This window comes from Antechinus flavipes, chromosome 6 (genome assembly GCF_016432865.1).
Source record: "Antechinus flavipes isolate AdamAnt ecotype Samford, QLD, Australia chromosome 6, AdamAnt_v2, whole genome shotgun sequence".
NCBI lineage: Eukaryota > Metazoa > Chordata > Mammalia > Dasyuromorphia > Dasyuridae > Antechinus > Antechinus flavipes.
The window spans coordinates 264297014-264318953 of NC_067403.1; the positions used below are offsets into that span (position 1 = coordinate 264297014).

The 21940-nt window shown below is 41.4% G+C and overlaps 2 non-coding genes across 2 annotated transcripts; one reads left to right on the top strand and one right to left on the bottom strand.

Moving 5' to 3' along the window:
* Positions 1-1340: 1340 nt before the first annotated feature.
* Positions 1341-1451, bottom strand: TRNAL-CAA (transfer RNA leucine (anticodon CAA)). The gene is made up of 2 exons: positions 1414-1451; positions 1341-1386 (listed from the first exon to the last, which is right to left on the bottom strand). It is a non-coding gene; the product is annotated as a tRNA-Leu (tRNA).
* A 1243-nt stretch (positions 1452-2694) lies between these two features.
* Positions 2695-2767, top strand: TRNAR-ACG (transfer RNA arginine (anticodon ACG)). Its single transcript has one exon. It is a non-coding gene; the product is annotated as a tRNA-Arg (tRNA).
* The last annotated feature ends 19173 nt before the right edge of the window (positions 2768-21940 follow it).

Genomic DNA, 21940 nt, shown 5'->3' on the forward strand with positions numbered 1-21940 from the left:
TTCATAAAACAATGTGTATTAAAAAATAAATTTAAAAAATTAATCACTGATGAGAGAAATGCAAATTATCAGATTGATTAAAATTATTGAATATGGAAATGGAAAGTTGGAGGGAATATGGAAAAATTGAAATACTAATACAGTGTTTGTGGAACTGTGAACTGATTCAACCATTTTAGAGAGCAATCTGAATTATTTCCAAAGTTATAACACTCTGTATACCCCTTGACTCAGCAATATCATTATTAGGTTTGTTTCCCAAAGTGATTGAGAAAAAGGAAAAGAACCTATATGTTCTAAAAAACTATATGTAATATATGTAATTGGGAAATACTTTTGAAAGTAAATAAAATATATTAAAAGAAAGGAAAAAAGAAACAATATGAAAATTCAAAGGAAAATTAGAGATAAAATCCTAAGAAACTCTGAAATACAAACAGGATTAAAAAGAAATGAAAGGTAAACACAAGGACGCAATTGGAAAGAATTTTATAAAGATAAAGGCTGCATTCGCATGGAGTTGGGTAGATACCTTCACTTAAAGGTCCTTAAAAAACCGTGCTGTCAGCATGGTTCATAGAAGGACCCTAATTTGAGGGTGTTTTTTTTTTGGGGGGGGGAGACACACACACACACACACACACGCAGAGAATGAGAATGTATGCAAGTTCGGGGAAGGGGTAGAAACTGGGAGGAATTCCTCCTTTCCTCCCTTCCTTCCTTCCTCCCCTCCCTTCCTCCCTCCCTCCCTCCCTCCCTTCCTCCTTTCTTCCTTTCCTCCCTCCCTCCCTTCCTCCTTCCTTCCTTCCTTCCTTCCTTCCTTCCCTTTTTTTTTTTTTTTTTTTGAAGAGAATGAGAGATGGGGACAACGGGCTGGTTCCCTAAAAAAACCAAAACTAATGAACCCCACATCTCACCGACGACTGCCCCCCCCCCCACAACTCCCCTATTCCCAATCACCCATAGTGATGGGTTGTGGGAACCTGAAAGAGGTTCCTTCTGCTTTTGGCCCCTAGTCCCTAGAATGTCCAATAGGTGTCCACATTCGATCCAGAATCCGATATAAAAACCTATTGGATTTGAGTTTCCTGGGATAGCTTCTCTCGTCCCCATGGCAATGGAGGAGCCAACTGTCCATTGGTCCGTTGGATGACATCAGAATTCGCGAGACCGAAAGGGGGAGGCAGAAAGGTAAAGACCATTGCGGGCTGGGTAAGATTCCGGCTCCGGCGATGGGAGAGCCGGCTTCAGAAGGGGCCAAGGGTAGTGCAGAGGACCTCTGGCCAAATTTGTTGATCTTGCAGACTGAGGGAAGCCAGCTGGGTCAAAAAACCTTCACCTGTCAGGAGTGGGATTCGAACCCACGCCTCCATACGGAGACCAGAATACCCCGCTGTGCGAAGCAAGCTCTCGCTTGAGTCTGGCGCCTTAGACCCCTCGGCCATCCTGACGGTTGACGTTCAGTTGCTCTCCGAGGCCCTCTCTCTAGGCTTAGGCCTCCCGAGCCTGCCCCATTTCCCCAGTTCTGCGTCTTCCTCGAGCCCCAGAGTCACGGAGCTCCCGCCCCGCAGCTGCGGCCGGCTGCCTTCCGCATTTACGAGGGACGTCCTTCTCACGGCGCTTGGGGGCTCCGCACACAGAATGGAAACTGCAGGAAGCTCCCCCTCGCTCCCCCGCTCCCACTGACCTGACGCAATAGGCGCTTAATAAATGCTGGATATGGGGTTGAGGGATCACTACCAGCTTATAAAGGAGACACAGCGATACAAACAAGAAGAGAGGCCGAGAAAAAGAGCCCCGAGAAGAGGCGAGGATGTGTGGGGCCCTCGGCACCGCCGGCTCAGCGTCGATCGCCCCACCTCCCAGACACGGTCCCCCCAATACCCCTCTTTGTTCCGGTGGGGTCGAGGGTGTGGGAACATTTGACGGGGTGACCTGTAGGGCCATGGATGCCTTCTCTAGCCGGGCCCCGCAACTGGCTGGGCTTTTGTGAGGTTCAGGTCGGCGCGTTGCTGGGGAGTCCCTCGGGGCCGTGGCAGGAGCCGGTTTGGGCTGCGTTCCAAGGGATAGGCGTGCGGGGCTTGGCCCTCAGGCACCGGCTCTCCGGGCAGCCTGACAGCCGGACAGCTCCGGCCGGGGTTCACGGCGGGCTGGGCTGCGGAGGCTGGAGCCCCGCCTGTACCAATCCCTCCTCCTGTCTGTCTCCCTTGGGCCGGTGTAGGAGAAGGACCCGAAATCGGGTTTCGAGGTGGACGGTCCGCAGACGCAGAGAGAGTGGACTGGGCCTGGCGGACCGACGACGCCCCGGGCGTGTGCTCCGCGGGCATCTCGGAGCCGGAGGCCAGGCAAGACCCACTAGAGTCATAATTCGAGTGGCCCGGGGATCGTCGTTGCCCCGAGAGAGGCCCCGGAGAAGTCTATTAAGGAGGGGATGGAGGGACTGGCCGGGGCGGGGGCCCAGGGAGAGAGTGCGCGGTTCCGATCCCTGCAGCCTCCGGGCAGGGCAATCCCTGGATTGGCCCGGGAAGCGCGGGCCCGGAATGGGCCCCCTAGAGCCTCAGAGGGGGGCGAGAACTTGGGCCCAGGCGTAGGGCCCGGGTGCTCGGTCTCAGGCGTGGGGCCGGGAGAGCCGCTGAGCCCAGAGGCCGAGCCTTCAGGGCCAGGAGCCCCCTGGCGGAGAGAAGGTGGCGTGCTGGGCCAGTGGCGCAATGGAGAACGCACCTGACTACGGATCAGGAGATTCCAGGTTCGACTCCTGGCTGGCTCGGCTGTGCGGGCTTCTTCCTTCCCACTTTTAAAATTTATTTTTGTATTCCTTCAGGGGCAAGCGCTGCTGGCGACAACAGCCAGTTGGTCCCGCTTTTACTGAGCTCCTGCTCCTCGGCAGGTTCTGGGCTCCCCCGGACGCCCCCGGCCTCGCGTACTTCGCGGAGAATGCGGCCGGGACGAAATCCCTCGTGTGCTCTGGAAACGGCTTGGAAGCCGGAGGGACGGACAGAGAAACCGGGCCGGGGGAGGGGGTGGCGGGGGGCGGGGAGAACGGGGGGGGGGGGACGGGGAGTATGGAAAGGGGGAGGCGAGGAGGGGGGAGAGGGAGAGATTCTGAGACTGAGAAAGCGGGAGGGGGCGGAGACACAGACAGACTTGCCTTCCTGCTAGCTTCCACCCATTTCTTCTACTTCTAGCGGGAGTAGGATGGGGAGGAAGAAGTAAAATTCGTATTTTTAAAATGTATCCTGCCTTCCAGCGAAAGCCTTTCAGAGACTTGGAGAAAGCCCTCATGGCCACCCCCAGTCTTCTGCTCTCCACAATTCTGATTTATCCCCTAGGAAATGGCCCTTGGTCCCATTACAAGGAAACTAGGCAGAAAAATTTTAAATCACAACTCTCTCCAATTCTCCATCCCCCATAATCTTTCTCTAGCTTTCTCTGGCAGGGTTCTTCACTCCGGGGCAGCCTGACCTAGCTGATTTTAATGCATCTGGTCCCTCCGCAGGTCCAAATGTTTACATTAAATACATTTGGTTCAGAAGAACTTCGGCGATGGGCTCAGTGAACCCATTTAAGTAAGGGGGCAGTTGAAGTCATTCAAAGCTCAGAATAATTTTCCAAATACAAATCCAACTACCGACAAGATTTTTCCCTGTTGTATCCCTCCCTTGATACTAAGAATCTAAAATTCCTTGGATGAAGTTATCGCATCTATCCTGCAGGGACTCTCACCAGACTTTGATACTTGAACGTGAGACAGCCCACTGAAACACAGCTTTGCAGGCAAATCATTTTGAGCTTTGTTAAGGACCTTGTCTACACTTGCACTTGCCAATTGACTGTAAAAGAAACGGTTGTAGAATTTTATGACTATTCCCTTCTCCCACACATTCATCAAGAATATCCTTGATAAATTTTTAGATTCAACTCATAAAAATGTTGTGAAAGTATATCAGTCAGTAGTTGTGGTTTGGGCTTGTCATTGGAGACTAATAGGGTGGAAGATGTTTCCTTCTAAGCTTTTGGTGCCCATTTTTCATGTAACTTGAGAGGGATCATTCCACTTCTCCACAGCTCTCGACACTACTGACCTACAATCCAGAATGGATTCTCTGTGGATGGACATTTGATTGGACTCTGCTGTTCTTCCCATTTTTGTTAGGGTAACACCATTTCTGCTTCTTCATGTGGTACACCAAAAGGTGTGGCTCTACTACCACCTTTAAAACCCATTTATTATGGACATATTTCCATTTTTCATCTGCACATTATCCTCTTTTTAATTTCATCCCTAAACATGTATCCTTAAGATAATCTAATTTGCTCAGATCTCTCCCCAAACGTTTTGTGAATTACCACCCCACCCCTTCCTTCTTCCATTGCTTCTCAGTTTTATGAAATGAGCATTCGTATTCTTCCATTACCATTTTTCGTGGTAAGATTGTACAAAAGCATGTATTCTAGATCAGTGTTACCTTTAGTTGCCATATTTCTATATTTGGCAAGGAGATCAAACATTTGGAGGCTGAGGTAGTTCCTAAGCTGTTTTTGTCTTCTTGTTTGGGGGGGGGGGGAGGGGAAATGGTGGCAGTTGATTTACATTATTTGGTCATCCTTAGGAAATGTTAATAGTCTGTGTTTATAACAATCCATTTATCCATTTTCCACTCGGGTGTCAACACTTTGTTTAAATATGTCAGGTTAGATTTACCTTATCTGTAAACCATATCTCATTTTAATTTTTTATAATTTGAAATTGACTTTGAACTTTACTTTAACAAACTGATGGTCAGAAAGGACACAGAGTTGATTTTCATCAGTCCCACACCATTTCAGCCATTTCTTGTTCATAAAATATAATGAAATTAATTTTGTGGTATCAGCTCCTCTTTCCCATATCCACAACATCCTGATTTTTTTCGTTTTTTTTTTTTTTTCCCACTCAAAAAGCAGTTATTAAGTACTTATTTGTCAAGCGCTGGAATAAATGATAGGGATAAAATCGTCTCCACCACACTCAAGGAATTGGAGTGGGCAGAAAAAAATGTACACAGTGAAATAAATGTGAGTTTTACAAAATAAACACCATACAGTTTGAAATGTTAATTGTTCCAATAACTGAAGGGATTCTCCAACTAGGGCTTCTTGTAAAAAGTGACACTGGAGTTCAGAGAGAAAAGCAATAAAATGAGGTTGGAAGTGAGGGAGCTCATGAAAAAGTGGAAGAGACTAGAAAAACTATTTCAGGGGAAATGTGATAATATATGACTGAATGACCTTATTTCCTGTTTTGGAACGAGCTTGGATATTATGTCATGATTGTAGGCTAACTAGTTTGGGAGAGGGAGCTCGAGCTCCCCGAAGGCTAGGAGCAGTGGTCAGATTTCATGGTCTAGCTTCAAGATCCCAAGGAACAATTTCAGAGACCCAGGCTAACAATAGCTGATTCTCAGTCATAGTGCATTTAGATGTGACTTTGGTAGGACCAAGACTATGTAGGAATTATATGATGTCGGAACCTTCTTTCTTCTCTCCAGGGACGAGGCAGTATAGGGAAGAGGGCACCCCTAGAGAGAAACACTAATATTTCTGTTCTTGTCTGACATTAAAGAAAATATCCCTTTGGAAAAGCTAATTGATTCAGCTGGCAGTAATTTCCCCCAAACAACCCAACTACCAACAAGAATATTTCTTTCTGTTGTATCCTTTCCTTGATACTCAGAATCCAAAGTTCCTTTGGTAAATGTTAAGGATAGTGCCTAAGTGAAGGGCAGGTCAATTCTCTAAGAGCCTCCGAAGCTGTGGATCTTAACACAATTCTTTTACAAGGAGTCGCAAAGCAGCTTTTGCTGATGCAGGTGTTCCTTGTGAATTGGAAATGAAATAAAATGGAGGCAGAGGAAAGAGGAGAGAGGACAGAGAAGGCATCGGCCTCCTTGTATCATCATAATCCTCTTACATGAAGAGCTCCACTCTACAGATCTGAGTTAGACCTCCAGCAGCCACTGGCAGGTGGCTGCCGTATCACAACAGGTAAGTTATCTCCACTGTTACATCCCACAGGGACTCTCAACAGACTTTGATATTTGCATTGAGGCAGCCCGCTGAAGGACTGCTTTGAAGGCAAATAATAATTAGTTTGATAATCAACATAATAAGGATACTTAGGGGAAAGAACAATGGAAAGATAGATCAAACTGATAGATTAAAGACACCCAGACTCCTTGGGGCACTCCCAGGCCCCTAGGGTATTCCTGGAGAAGAGTGAGGTGAAAGTATTGCTACAGGAGCTATTGAGGGGAGAGAAAAGAGATCAAAAAGTCAACCCAGGTGTAAGAGGAGATGATCATCTTCTGGAGTTGAGTGTGTCCAACCTCAATGAGGATACCCCTTCACGCCTGGGTTACTTTAAAATAAAAATGGAAAAATAACAGGCAAACAACATTTTTTTTTATTAAGAGTTTTTTATTTACAAAGCATATGCATGGGTAATTTTTCCAACATTGATCCTTGCAAAACCTTTTGTTTCAAATTTTCCCCTCCTTCCCCCCACCCCCTTCCCTAACTGGCAGGTAGTCCAATACATGTTAAATATGTTAAATCCAATATATACATATTTATACAGTTATCTTGCTGCACAAGAAAAATCAGATCAAGAAGGAAGAAAACTGAGAAAGAAAAATGCAAGCAAATGTCTTGTGTTCCACATTCTGTTCCCATGGTTCTCTGTCTGGGTATAGATAGCTCTCTTCCTTACTGAACAATTGGAACTGCTTTGAATCATTTCATTGTTGAAGAGAACCACGTCCATCAGAATTGATCATCATATAGTCTTGTTATTGCTATGTGTAATGATGATCTGGTTCTGCTCATTTCACTCAACATCAGTTCATGTAGATCTCTCCAAGCCCCTCTGAAATCATCCTGCTGGTCGTTTCTTACAGAACAATAATATTCCATAACAGTCATATGCCATAATATATTCAGCCATTCCCCAGCTGATGGGCATCGATTCATTTTCCAGTTTCTAGCCACTACAAAAAGGGCTGCCACAAACATTTTTGCAGATGTGAGTCCCTTTCCCTCCTTTAAGATCTCTTTGGGATATAAGCCCAGTAGTAACACTGCTGGATCAAAGGATATGCAGTGTTTGATAACTTTTTGAGCATAGTTCCAAACTACTCTCCAGGATGTTTGGATGCATTCACAATTCCACCAACAATGTATTAATGATCTAGTTTTTCCACATGCCCTCCAATAATTTCCATTTCTTCTGAAAATTGTCTGTTCATATCCTTTGACCATTTATCAATTGGAGAATGGCTTGATTTCTTATAAATTTGAGTCAATCTCTATATATAAATTTGGAAATGAGGCCTTTATCAGAACCTTTGAATGTAAAAAATATTTTCTCAGTTTATTTTTTCCCTTCTAATCTTTTCTTCATTAGTTTTGTTTGTACAAAAACTTTTTAATCAAAATTATCTATTTTGAGATCGATAATGATCTCTAGTTCTTCTTTGGTCACAAATTCCTTCCTCCTCCACAGTTCTGAAGTAAAGTATCCTATGTTCTTCTAATTTATTTATAATCTCATTTTTTATATCTAGATCATGAACCCATTTCAACCTTATCTTGGATAAGATGTTAGGTATAGGTCAATGCCTAGTTTCTGCCATACTAGCTTCCAATTTTCCCAGCAGTTTTTGTCAAATAATGAATTCTTATCCCCAAAGCTGGATTTTTTGAGTTTATCAAACACTAACTAGATTGCTATAGTTATTGACTATTTTGTCCTGTGAACCTAACCCATTCCAGTGATCAACTAGTCTATTTCTTAGCCAGTACCAAATTGTTTTGATGACTGCTGCTTTATAATATAATTTTAGATCTGGTACAGCTAGGCCACCTTCATTTAAATTTTTTTTTTATTTGTTCCCTTGAAATTCTTGACCTTTTGTTCTTTCAGATGAATTTTGTTATTTTTTTTCTAGGTTAGTAAAGTAATATCTTGGGAGTTTGATTGGTATAGCACTAAATAAATAGATTAGTTTAGGTAGTATTGTCATCTTTATTATATTTGCTTGACGTATCCAAGCATGCTTAATATTTTTCCAGTTTTTTAGATCTGACTTCATTTGTGTGGAAAGTATTTTGTAATTTTGCTTATATAGTTCCTGACTTTCTTTTAGCGAATAGATTCCCTAATATTTTATTTATCCTATCGACAGTTATTTTAAATGGAATTTCTCTTTATGTCTTGCTGTTGTTTTTTGTTAGTAATGCATAAAAAGCTGATGATTTATGTGGATTTATTTTGTATCCTGCACCTTTGCTAGGTTGTGGATTATTTCTAATAGCTTTTTAGTTGATTCTCTGGGGTTCTCTAAGTATAACATCATATCATCTGCAAAGAGTGATAATTTGGTTTCTTCATTACCTACTCTAACTCCTTTAATCTCTTTCTCAACTCTTATTGCCAAGGCTAGCGTTTCTAATACAATATTGAATAATAATGGTGATAGTGGGCAACCTTGTTTCACCCCTGATCTTGTTGGGAATGGTTCTAGTTTGTCCCCATTACATGATGCTTGCTGATGATTTTAGATAGTTGTTACTATTTTAAGGAAGGGTCCATTTATTCCTATACGCTCTAGTGTTTTTAATAAGAATGGTGTTGGATTTTATCAAATGCTTTTTATGCATCTATTGAGATGATCATACGGCTTTTGTTAATTTGGTTGTTGATATAGTCAATTATGCTAATAGTTTTCCTAATATTGAACTAGCCCTGCATTCCTGCTATAAATCTTACTTGGTTGTGGTGTATTATCCTGAGGATGATTATCTGTAATGTCTTTGCTAATATTTTATTTAAGATTTTTGCATCAATATTCTCCCCCCGCCCCAAAGCAGACCTTTTGAGGTGATCTTCAACATGATCGTCTGCTGGTAATTTGCTGCTCTCCCAATATTTGGGGGTTCTGTCAGTTTAGCACTATTTCAGAGGCTGAATTTTATAACTGATGTGAGGCTGGGCCCAGATTATTAAGAGCTTTGAATGCCAGGGGTTTTTGTCTTTGATCTTGGATGCCATAGGAAGCCACTGAGGTTTATTGAGGAGGAGGGTGACATGATCAGATCTTTGTGTTAGGAAAATCATTTGAGTAATAAAAAATCAATAGAAAGCACTAATTTGGGGTGTTCTTCTTTTATGTAATATATGATGGTTCTCTGTGGGAGCAGGTTTCTTGGGGAGGTTTTCTGGAGGTACCCTTAGTTTCGGTTCAGAGTAATAATCACCACAAACGCAGCCAGGAGTTAAAATCCAGTCCTTTATTGTGTCCTTCAAAGTCTTGAGCTTCAGATCCTAGCTCCCTATCAAGGTCTCCACACAAAGGTGGAATATGGAATGAATGTGTCTCCGCCTCCTAGAGCGGGCTTCTCTCTTTGGGCTTCTGTGTCCTGAGAGCTTCTTGTTTATATGCTGTACACTGAATACACACCAATCATTATATCACTGGGAAAACACTATTTGTTGTAGGATTAAATCAATTCTAAACTAGATTTAAACATTGTTTCCTCAATTCCACTTAGTACCTTGTTTCAAGTTCTGGCCCATAACATCTCCTTGTAGGATCAGATCAATCATACTGAACCATGCTAAATTAGATAATTATTGTCTCTATCAATTCTAATGACTTAATACTTTGTAAGGATTCCAACAGCTGTTGATCCAATGACAAGGCATCAGAGTGAGATCAGAACTTTTCTTCTTTTAAACTTGGAATGTACCTTTGTTTTAATTACTTATTTGAAAAGCATTAACTGTACTTACCTTTCTTGGTATCCTTAAGATACCAAGCCAGGGGTAGCACATAATAGCAGCTTAATACATATTTATTGACTAGTGTCTCCTTTCTCTGAATTAAGTATCTTTTTTTTCCTCTGTGTTAATAATATTAAAATATTGTATTTGTTTTCCTGGAATATTTCTGTGAATGTTACTCTGTGGAGAGAGACAGTCTAGTCTAAATTCCAGCCTCTTGTCTTCCTCCCTCACAATATTTTAGTTAAAGGCTTGCTTTCGATAAATTAAGGGTTAGGGAGTTATTTCCTTAACAAGTTTGCACTTCAGGCATGAACAGGTCTCAGGGACACAGGACGTCTGGGAGATACATGTCCCCTTAGTCTGGTCATGGCCCCATAATTCTGACAGTCTGATACTGGGAGTAGTCCCTTGGTGGTTGGTCACTTCTTTGCATGAAGCTAGATAGGATGAGGATGGGGAGGGGACAGGCCTGGTGTGCCTTGTGCTGAGTTGTAGAGATGCTTCAGAGAAAAATGATGGAGAAAGCAGATTGGCTTGGTGGGGATGGACACTTGGGAAGGCTTTTTTTTTTAATATTTTATTTCATTTTATTTAATAATAACTTTATATTGACAGAATCCATGCCAGGGTAATTTTTTTACAACATTATCCCTTGCACTCGCTTCTGTTCCAATTTTTCTCCTCCCTCCCTTCACCTCCTCCCCTAGATGGCAAGCAGTTCTATATATGTTAGATATGTTGCAGTATATCCTAGATACAATATATGTTTGCAGAACTGAACAGTTCTCTTGTTGGACAGGGAAAATTGGATTCAGAAGGTAAAAATAACCGGGGAAGAAAAACAAAAATGCAAATAGTTCATATTCGTTTCCCAGTGTTCTTTCTTTGGGTGTAGCTGCTTCTGTCCATCATTTATCAATTGAAACTCAGGTCTCTTTGTCAAAGAAATCCACGGGAAGGCTTTTTGAATGTCAACCCTGCTTAGGCTTAGGGGCCAATTCAGAGAGTTCTAGAAACTGACATTTCAAAATCAAAAGGCTCCAAAGAGATCAAAGAGTGAGAAGAAGGAACTATCTGCATTTATCCCAGGTCTTGCCATAGTTAGCCCAGAAACGTAATCTAAGGGAGTGACTACCTCTTGGGGAATGGCTAAACACACTGGGATGTGATGGCGATGAGACATTCTTGGACCATAAGAGATGGCAAACTGAAGTTTCAAAGGAAACTCTTCACTCTCGCACAGTAGGTAATTAATAGAATAAATGCTTGTGGATCTGATCTGACTGAATGACATTTGGGGTGAAAATGTCTGTGAGCTCAGTGTGACCAGAATGGAGTGATCACCCTCATGGGACCAAAGACAAGCTACTGACCAGGTGATCGGTGAGAGTCCCCAGCATCTTCACAGGATGAGTTTCAAAGCAAGCTCAACACCTGTGCTGAGGCAGTTGAGCTAAAACTTTCCAGACAAAAGGAAAAAAAGTGAACAAAAGGAAGTCCTCTGCCTGACTTTAAGTTCCTTCACCTCAGAACAAAGACAACCAGAGTGTGAGTCATATTATTGAGCAGAGAGAAAGTCCCTAAGTGGAACATCCTGTGGTTCAGTACCCAGGCATTTGAGAAGGTGGGGCCCCTTACAGCATCGTGGGAAAGAAAGTCAGCTTCACCAGGGGCCCCAAGGATCCTCACACCCTGAAGGGATGATTTCAGTTTGATCTAGATACTTCCTCAGTGCTAGTCTCAGTCAGTTTTGACTGCTTGACCCACAGAAATAGCCGCCTTGGTCAAATGGGTTTCTTTGCTATTTTCTGTATGTGTGAATTGTGGAACTGGTATTAATTAGGTGGGGAAGGAGTCAAGCCTTAGATGTAGAGCTTGGAGTCTCCTTCCCCCCAAATCACAGAGTAGTCACCACTGTTCTCTCCTCAGAGATGGGACACTGAGCTAGAATACCCTTACATATTGTTCATCTGCGGAACATGGTTGAGTTCTGTCTAACTTATGACCACTTTGTTCTCTTCTTGGAGAAGGGGAGAAGAAGATACATGTCTCTCCTTGAGTCCACATTCAAGAACAGGCCAAGAACAGGCCATGACCGTACTGGTGGGTTCCCCCTATTCAATAGAAGAAATATAGCGGGGGGCTAAGCTGATTCTGGAGGGAGACTCCAAGGGGACCTTTTCACTGTGCCCTCTGGGAGATCTCTCCAAGCCTGACACTCTGAGGTCCTATAGCAGAGCTCAAGGATGACTCCAGAAGGCTTGGTCATGGGGTTTGGACCCCAGGGATGCCCAGAGACAGCTTGTTAGCTAGCATCTCCAAAGACGTCCAGGCAGTTTCCTTCCCTTATTTCAGGCCCTGGGCATGCTAGGACCAGGAATCCATGCTTTGACCTGCCTGCTTGGTGCTTAAATGAAAAGGAAGAAGAGGATCCAACATAAGTTCTGAGCAGAGCAGTGGACAGCTGTTGGGCCTGGGGACCCAGCTGCTCCCGGGAGGAAGTTAGCAGGGGATGTTGCTTTCTGTTCTCACCCACGGCTGGATGCTTATCTGGCGCTGGGTTCAATCTGGTTTGCTTCAGGCCATCATGCCATTTCTGGTCAGCTCCCTCCCTATCTATACATCAGGCAGACCCAGGACCAACAGATTCTGACCAAGCAGGGCCCAGATACTCTCTTGTAGTCTGTGTAACCTTTGGCCTCCCCCTACCCTGGGAACCCTGAGAAGTTCCTGCCCCAGGTTACCACAAGCTGGAGCTGCTGACCCTTGGCTTCTCATGGGCTGCTCTTCCACATCCTTACTCCTATCCCCATGCCTTCCCCCACCCCTCTAGAGGAAGAACTGATGCCCATATAAAGGGCTGGCAGTTGGTCATGGATGGTGAAGATTGGTCCTGGGAGAAGCCTCCACAACTTCAGCAGGCTTAGCTCTGCTTAGTCTGTTGTGGGGAGTGGAAAGGACGGGACCGATCTCCTTCTTGGCTCTCTGCTGCTCATCACTTGTGGGAATGCAAGCCTCCAATAGAGTCCCTCGGGACCTTGGAGGGTGCCCTCTGGGTCCCACGTTTGCTCCTTCAGACTCTGGCTACAAAACTGTGCATGCAACTTGGTGGGAAGGGTTCCTCATCCTCACCTGCCCTTGGGGCATTTCTTGGGATCCTAAAAATCTGATGGTGAGAATGGCTCAAGATTTAGATTGCTGTTATCACTATTAAATATATTCTGGTCTGTGAAACCCTCTGACCATGGGCCTATGTGTGTAACAAGAAGAGCATGTTCTCAACCATTTCTTTGTGTGTGTGTGTGTGTGTGTGTGTGTGTGTGTGTGTGTAAAGAGAGAGCCGGAGACAGACAGGGAGGAGAGGGAGAGAAATAAGAGAGTAAAAGAGAGCAAGAAAGAGAAGGCGAGAAAGGGAAAGACACACAGGGAGACAAAGAATATGTTCATCTGCAAACAAGTTGGCCAATAGCCACATTCCCCAGAGGCATAGCCATTGTTGGGTACCAGGGTGCTGCCTTTTCCCACTGTCCTCTGTGTGGGCTCCAAGAGCACGTGATCAGAAAACAGGAGCTATGTGTATGCAGAGAAATAACTGAAATCAGTAATGGGCTCCTTTGTCTGGAGATGGTCATTAAATCCAAAGGAGCTGAGGAGAGCTCTATGGAAATAAAAGGACAGCTTTGAAAATAAGCAAGTTGTATATAGTAGAAGTTGATAGTTCTACTTTGCACAAAGAAATGATTATTTTTTAATGTATGTTAAGTGAATAAATTAAAAAAAAAAGGCATCAAAGCCTAGAGAAGACATTGCAAAGGGCAACGACCAAGCCCCTTCCTCATGAAGGCCCCAGGGTGCAGCCCCCAGCTGAGCTTCTCTGTGGAGACCAGAGTTAGTGTTTATCTCTACCATGTCCTTTGTCAGCTGTGAACATCCTTATGAAAACTCCTTGATGAAAGTAGATCAGATATGTCTATTCTCATCTTAGAGATGGTCAACTTGATGTCCCCAGAGACCAGCATTAGTAGAGCTCAGATTGTGCTTCAGAACTCTCAGTTAATGATAATGTAAGAGTTATCAATCCAGAAAAAGAACTAAGGAGACTGATTATAAATCAACACATTCACTTTTTTCCTTTTGCTCTGACTTTTCTCTCCCAATATGATTCATAAAGCAATGTGTGTTAAAATAAAAAATAAAAAAAAAAAGACTTAACTGGAAGTGATCCCCAGATTTCATCCAATCCAATCCTAGCAGAAAAAGGTTTTTTCTTTAGAACAAGTGGGGGTCTGTGACCATTTTATTTCAACAGCATTGCTTAGGGTTAAGGTTGACCAGACTGTCACCAAAGGGATTTATGATGTACAAAAAGGTAGAACTTTCATTCTGGAATGTGATGCGTGGTCCTCCAGCCTCTGCCAGATTTCCAGGATGGAGGGGCACATATAATTGCTGTTGCTACAGCTGTTTTTCTCTCTCTGTAGCAATCCCCTCTTTGACTGACCTGATAAGCTACCAGATTTCCAATTTATATCCTAATAGATCAGTTTGTGCAATAATTTATATTCAATGTATTTTTCTTACTGCATTTCAGTGCATACATATTTAATTCTCAATAATTGGTAAAATGCAGTGATTAGGTATGTCAGCTGAACCAGAACTGGCCCCTCACAAGCAGATGTGGCCAGAAACAGAAGAGACAGGACACAAACAGAAGTTTAATTTCTGAGCAAGGAAAATGATTTTAGCAAATGGAAGTCCCTCTCAAGAAGGAGGCCATAACCAAGGCTGAGACTGATTATACACATGAAAGGGGGTGGGACACAACACAATCATTCTTGAGGCAGCTCTCAGCGTTAGCATTTCTCGGGGCAGTATAGATGTTCTTTGGTCCCAGGATTGTCTCAAGTTTTGGTGCGCCGTGGCCACTATATAGGGCATGAAGCCAGAGTGCAGTACCTGTCAGTGATGAGGAACAGGGCTTGTGAATGTGTTCCTGGGAAATGAGAGGACCTAACCTCCTCAGTGGACATCTCTGGTCTAAGCAATGCACTTTGGGATGAGCAGGTGAGCTCACCCTGAGCACTGTTGTTACGACAAGCTCAGGACCCAGCCTGCTTGCTGGGAAATGATGTCTCCCAAAGCTTTCCACAGGTACCTGGGCTTTCACCTCCAATTCTTCTGAAAATTCTCTCATGACTGCCCTGAGTGGAACCTGAAGGAAGGGAAAATTAGGGGAACCCAGAGGGAGAAAAGGAAACCCAAGTCAGCAGGACAAAAGAAAAGACACAGAGGACAGGGGCTAGCGAAGTTGACCAGAAGAGTTGGGCTCAGATTCAGGGACAAACCATCAAATAAATTAGGATCCAGATTCTAAGTAGCCTCTTAGCAAATCTATGTTCTTAGTCCCAGGTCCTGTCACTAAGGTAATGAACGAGATAAGGTGAGATCTTTCAAGACAGTTGTGAAAATCGAGTAAGGCTTCATCTATTTCAAAGTTTGAGTAGGCCTGAAGGACTTTAAGCATTAAATCAAGGGCATACTTAAAGTGTCTCCTCCCTGCTATTCTCCTAAGGACATACTTAAAGTCTCCTCCCTATTATCCCTCTAAAGGCATACTTAAGTCCCCTTCTTGCTATCCTCCCTATTTCAACCAAATATGGGCATCTATGTATTTATTGGTCAAGTTCAATTTCTTGGGTAGTTCTCCCTTTTAGAATGTAAGAACCTCAGCCAATAAGGATGAGGGTCAGTGGTGGGAGGGGAATTTTCATTAGGGATTAAAAGAGTTGACCCTGCCCCCTATGGTGCTTCCTCCCTTCGACTGTCTGCTCAATGTGTGGGATGCCGGATTCTCATGAGAATGTATAATAAACTTTGCTTTGCTTCTAGAGATCTCTCCAGTCCTTTTTTTATTAATGGTTTCTGACCCACACAGTAACTTTTGGTAAACTATGTTCTGAATCAGTGGGGTCAATTGGAAATCCAAAGTAACATAATCTAGGTTGTATCATCTTTTCATTCACTTGGTTAAACATTTTTCCAGTTATACCTTAATCCGGCTCCTCCAATTAAGTTATAAACTAAATTCAGGTTTTATATTAATTTGATTTTAAAAATATATTGTAGAAGATCAAAGCTTTTGGGATAAGCATAATGGCATTTGTGATTCTCCTCTGAATTCTCCCCAGTAATTTCTGGTCACAGACACAATCCTTGTAGGTGGAGGTTTCATAATACCCAAGGGAAACTCATGTTGCGGGAATAGTCTTTATTGCCTCCACCTCAAACAGGTTCCGATTCATAAAATGGACATTTAGATAAGCGGGAACAAATAAAATATTCACAACAATTGATGCTGTACTTGATGAAAAGTTTGCAGGAAACTTGTATGAAGACTGTTGGAGAGGGCCTCTTTCTCAAAGTTGAACAAGATTCTCTCTTCACAGTTTGGGACTTTTGCCTTCAGGATCTGGAGACCACATTTGTTGGGTTTGTTACATTGCCCTCTTTTGAAAGAGCATTGAACTTGCATTCTGCACACTCTGATTTCAGAACTTTACAGTGATTATTTTTTCATTTATCCCAGATTAACCTTTCCTTGTCCAACATTTTCACAAATATTTGAAACACAAGCTATATAAATATATAGATATGTACACATAAGCATCTGCACACACTCACCCATACCCACATCCACCTACACCCTTATGCAGTGGATTAATTCTCTAGACACAAAGAATAATGCTTCCACAGCCATAAAATTCGCCTCAAGGTTAACTCAATGGAAAATATCCAAATAATTGCAAACTGAAAGTGGGGGAAAGGAACACCAAATAACTTGCTTAGCAAAATCATAAAGATGACAGTTTTCTGCTTGAACAGTCTTTGAACACAATTAAAGCTAGTCCATAGTTGTTGTTTCTAAAAAACAAAGGAACAAATGTTGTGCCAAAGTTTCCTTTTAATGTTGTGACCCAGTTTCTCCAATTGTCCTATTTAGTTATTCTGCCTCAGGTTATAACCTTTCCCTCTTAATGTTTGAGATAAAGATTTTATATCTTTAGGTTATAGACATTCCTTCTTAATGTTTGACAAGATAAAGGTTTATCCATTTTAGATGTCATTAGAATATCAATAACCTCCCTCCATTAGGTTATCCTCACCCAGGTACCTCCATTATATCATTGTTCTTTTATTCTATAAAAAGCTTGCTGTCCCGATACTGGGGGGTAGACTGAGATGATAGTCTAGTCTAGCTTTGGGATCAACCATGGATCCATTGGTCCCAGTATTTCTCTCCATTTAATAAACTATTGAATTGGTCTCTAATTTCTTGTCTTGCTCAGTTTCTTCGGCATTACACAAAAAACCTCCAAAACCAAAACTTCAAACCTTGCTTCATCCTGATGATGAAGCTGATGTAGACGCCAGATGATGGCAGGCAGCAAATGTTAGGGTTCTATCATGTCACGTTGGTCATTCTCTCTGGCTTTCTCTTAGGAGAAGAGGTTACCCACAAAATAGAGATAATAGAATGGTAAGTATGAAATAGGGTTGAGAGAGCCCAGAAGGGGGTTTTGTGGAAAGTGCGAGATCCCTAGTGAGACTTGCCATTTCCCAGGAGAAATGAAACACCTCATTTGGTTGGGGCATGTCCATAGTCCATAGGGAGCTAAATCCCCTAAAAGAGAAGTGGGGTCTGAGAGGAGATACACTATGTGGCATGGGAGAGGGGTAAAGGGAAAAAGACATGACAAAACAGAGTGCTGTGCAGTCTCAAAGCCATGGGCCATAAGTTTTATAGGGAAAATTTAGCTGCAGAGACTTGACACAACTTGGATTTCTGACTGGATTACCTCCAGAGGCTGAGACTAGAGAACTAAAGTGATAGCCTTCTTCCTGTTGAACCCAGGGAATAATTTTTATCAATACAGTTTCTCTCTGCCCACCATACCCACCATTTAGGACCTCATCACTGGTAAATTATAACATATAGAAATAAATACTTCTATTACTCCTTCGTCTATGATAAGCATGTTGACAAATATTTTTCATCTCTATAAACACTGATTTAAAATATTCAAGCTTTTTTTCTGCATCCAGTACAATATTTAAGGGTAAATTTGTGAAGAAGCTCCACACACATGTAAACGCTAATGTAAACATAGCACCCATTGTTCAGATCTTATTTCAACTATTCAATTTTTCTCAAATATATTTTCTTCTCACTAAATCAGTTTTATTATATGCATTGTACCTTCCTTTTAAAATCCTATTTTTGGAGACAATATCTCAGAAGAAAAGGGAAGAATTATCTTGTTTTTCACTCTGAATTTTTTCATTATCTACTCTTTTCCCTCACAATGGCCAAATTTAGAATGAGAAGAAATTAGGTGCTGCTCTAAGGAAGCATAAAACCACAGACATTTCAAAGACTTTGGAGGCTTCCTATTTGGGAAACAAAACAAACACAAACCATTTCACTCTTCTGTGTGATACATTACCCACCCAATAAATTTCACTCTCTAGGTCTAAAGAAAAAGTTTTATTCGTTTCTCATGAGAATCGGGCATCACTCTTGCTATACAAGAGGTAAAAGTGAGGCCCTGAGCATAAGCAAAATATATATTCCCTGAAGCAATATTATCCCTCCTCCCCCTTGCTAGCTCATCCTTCTTGGCTGAGAATGTGGCCTTACATTCTAAGTGTGAAAGCTGTTTTTAAGACTATATTAGGAAGCATCAATCATTAAAACAATCTGACAGTGGCTGGGAAAACAGGTGCTAGATCAGTGGGAAATGGGGAAGCAAAACAAATTCAATTTTAAATAAAGACATGTCTTTTGCTGTCCCTGAGATGTGTTCTCACCATATGGGATGGGTAGATATGCACTAGTTCGTTCTATACATTCCCAGAATGGTTCTGTCCATCCATATCCTGGGAATTGTTTGTCAGGGAAGAAAGGCAAGAGAGAACGGGAACCTGATCCTAAAGCTTGATTAACTTACTGTTTCCTTTTGAAGAAATATCAAAATTTTCACATTCACTTCTAAAATTGCAGCTACATTATTTGATGTTTCCAGAGTTACAGCAATATAGAAAAGGCACAGATGAGGAAAACATTAATAAAAATTTGTACAGGTTGGTCAGGACCAGGTAAAATAGATTTTTGTTTCAATAAGACTTTTATTCAAATAGATGCATTTCAAACAACACTCTATCCTAACTTCATAGACACACTTACAAATTAACCAAAAAAAAAAAAAAAAAGAAATAATCAAGCATTTTTGCAAAACTCACCCATCCTACAAAAGTAAAACCATATTTAATTCTATATTTGTTTCCTTCCTCACCCAATTATACTAACCTACCACTTATATCTTTTTTTATTTTTTTTAAATTTTTTTATTTTTTAATAATTTTTTATTGATAGAATGCATGCCAGGGTAATTTTTTACAGCATTATCCCTTGCATTCATTTCTGTTCCGATTTTTCCCCTCCCTCCCTCCACCCCTTCTCCAGATGGCAAGAGTCCTTTACATGTTGAATGGGTTGCAGTATATCCTAGATACAATATATGTGTGCAGAACCAAACAGTTTTCTTGTTGCACAGGGAGAATTGAATTCAGAAGGTATAAATAACCCGGGAGGAAAAACATAAATGCAAGCAGTTTATATTCATTTCCAGTGTTCTTTCTCTGGGTGCTTTTGTCCATCTTTGATCAATTAAGGCTCTCTTTATCAAAGAGGTCCACTTCCATCAGAATACATCCTCAAACAGTATCGTTGTTGAGGTATATAATGATCTCCTGGTTCTGCTCATTTCACTCAGCATCAGTTCATGTAAGTCTCACCAGTCCTCTCTGTATTCATCCTGCTGGTCATTCCTTACAGAACAATAATATTCCATAACATTCATATACCACAATTTACTCAACCATTCTCCAATTGATGGACATCCATTCATTTTCCAGCTTCTAGCCACTACAAACAGGGCTGCCACAAACATTTTCTGCCACTTATATCTTAAAGAAAAAAAGAAATACTAATTATGATGGATTACAGTGCTCATCTAAACATTTCTATCCCCAATCACAAGACCCATAGAGGGTTTGTGGCCGCATCTTTGGGGAAGGGGGAGTGCTCCTTGGGCACTAATGTGAGCAAACTCTTCCACAATGAGGAGCCACCTAAATAACACAAATTTTCTCTTATGAAACCCCCAAATCTTTTTTTTAATTGAAGCTTTTTATTTTCAAAACATATGCAAGGATAATTTTTCAACATTGACCCTTGAAAAACCTTGCGTTCCAATTCCCCCCCACCCCCTTTCCTCCCATCCCCTTTTCTAGATGGCAGGTAATTCAATATATGTTAAACATATATTTTAGAATATAGACATACATATTTATACAATTATCTTGCTACACAAGAAAAATCTAATCAAAAATGAAGAAAAATGAGAAAGAAAATAAAATTCAATCAAACAACAGCAAAAGAAGTGAAACTGTTATGTTGTGATCTACACTCTGTTCCCATGGTTCTCTCTCTGGGTGTAGATGGCTCTCTTTATTACAAGATCATTGAAACTGACCTGATCATCTCATTGTTGAAAAGAGCCATGTTCATCAGAAATGAGCTGCGAATAATCTTCTTGTTGCTGTGTATAATGATCTCCTGGTTCTGCTCACTTCACTTTGCATCAGTTCATGTAAGTCTTTCCAGGACGCTCAGAAATCATCCTGCTGATTGTTTCTTACAGAACAATAATATTCCATAACATTGCTATACCATAATTTATTCAGCTATTCCCCAACTGATGGGTATCCACTCCATTTCCAATTTCTTGCCACTACAAAAAGGCTACCACCAACATTTTTGCACATGTGGGTCCCTTTCTCTCCTTTAAGATCTCTTTGGGATATAAGCCCAATAGAAACACTGTTGCATCAAAGGGTATGGAGAGTTTGATAACTTTTTTGAACATAGTTCCAAATTGCTCTCTAGAATGGCTGGCTCTGTTCACAGCTCCACCAACAATATATTAGTGTCCCAGTTTTCCTACATCCTCTCTACATTTGTTATTATTTTTTCCTGTCATTTTTACCAATCTGAGAGGTGTGTAGTGGTACCTCAAAGTTGATTTAATTTGCATTTCTCTGATCAGTAGTGATTTGGAACACCTTTTCATATGACTACAAATAGTTTCCATTTCTTCATCTGAAAATTGTCTTTCATATCCTTTGACCATTTATCAATTGGAGAATGGCTTGAATTCTTATAAATTTGAGTCAATTCTCTATATATTTTAGAAATGAGGCCTTTAACAGAAGCCTTGACTGTAAATATGTTTTCCCAATTTGTTGTTTGCCTTCTAATCTTGTCTGTATTAGTTTTGTTTGTCCAAAAGCTTTTTAACTTAATATAATCAAAATTATCTATTTTGTAATCAATAATGAGCTCCTGTTCTTTGGTCACAGATTCCTTCCTTTTGCACAGATATGAGAGATAAACTATCCTATGTTCTTCTAATTTGCTTATAACATCACTCTTTATGTCTAAATAATGACCCCATTTCAACCTTATCTTGGTATAAGGTGTTAGGTGTGGGTCAATGCCTAGTTTCTGCCATACTAGTTTCCAATTTTCCCAGCAGTTTTTGTCAAATAGTGAATTCTTATCCCCAAAGCTGGGGTCTTTGGGTTTGTCAAAACACTAGATTACCATAGTTATTGAGTATTTTGTCCTATGATCCTAACAGATTCCACTGATTGACTGCTCTATTTCTTAGCCAGTACTAAATGGTTTTAATGACCACTGCTTTATAATGTAGTTTTAGGTCTGGCCCAGATAGGCCACTTTGATTGTCATTTTTTTTTTCATTACTTCCTTTAAAATTCTTGATCTTTTCTTCTTCCAGATAAACTTTGTTACTATTTTTTTGTAGATCTGTAAAATAATTTCTTGGGAGTTTGATTGGTATGGCAATGAATAAGTAGATTAATTTAGGTAATATTGTCATTTTTATTATATTCACTCGGCCTATCCACGAGCACTTGATATTTTTCCAATTAATTAGGTCTGACTTTATTTGCGTGGAAAGTGTTTTGTAGTTG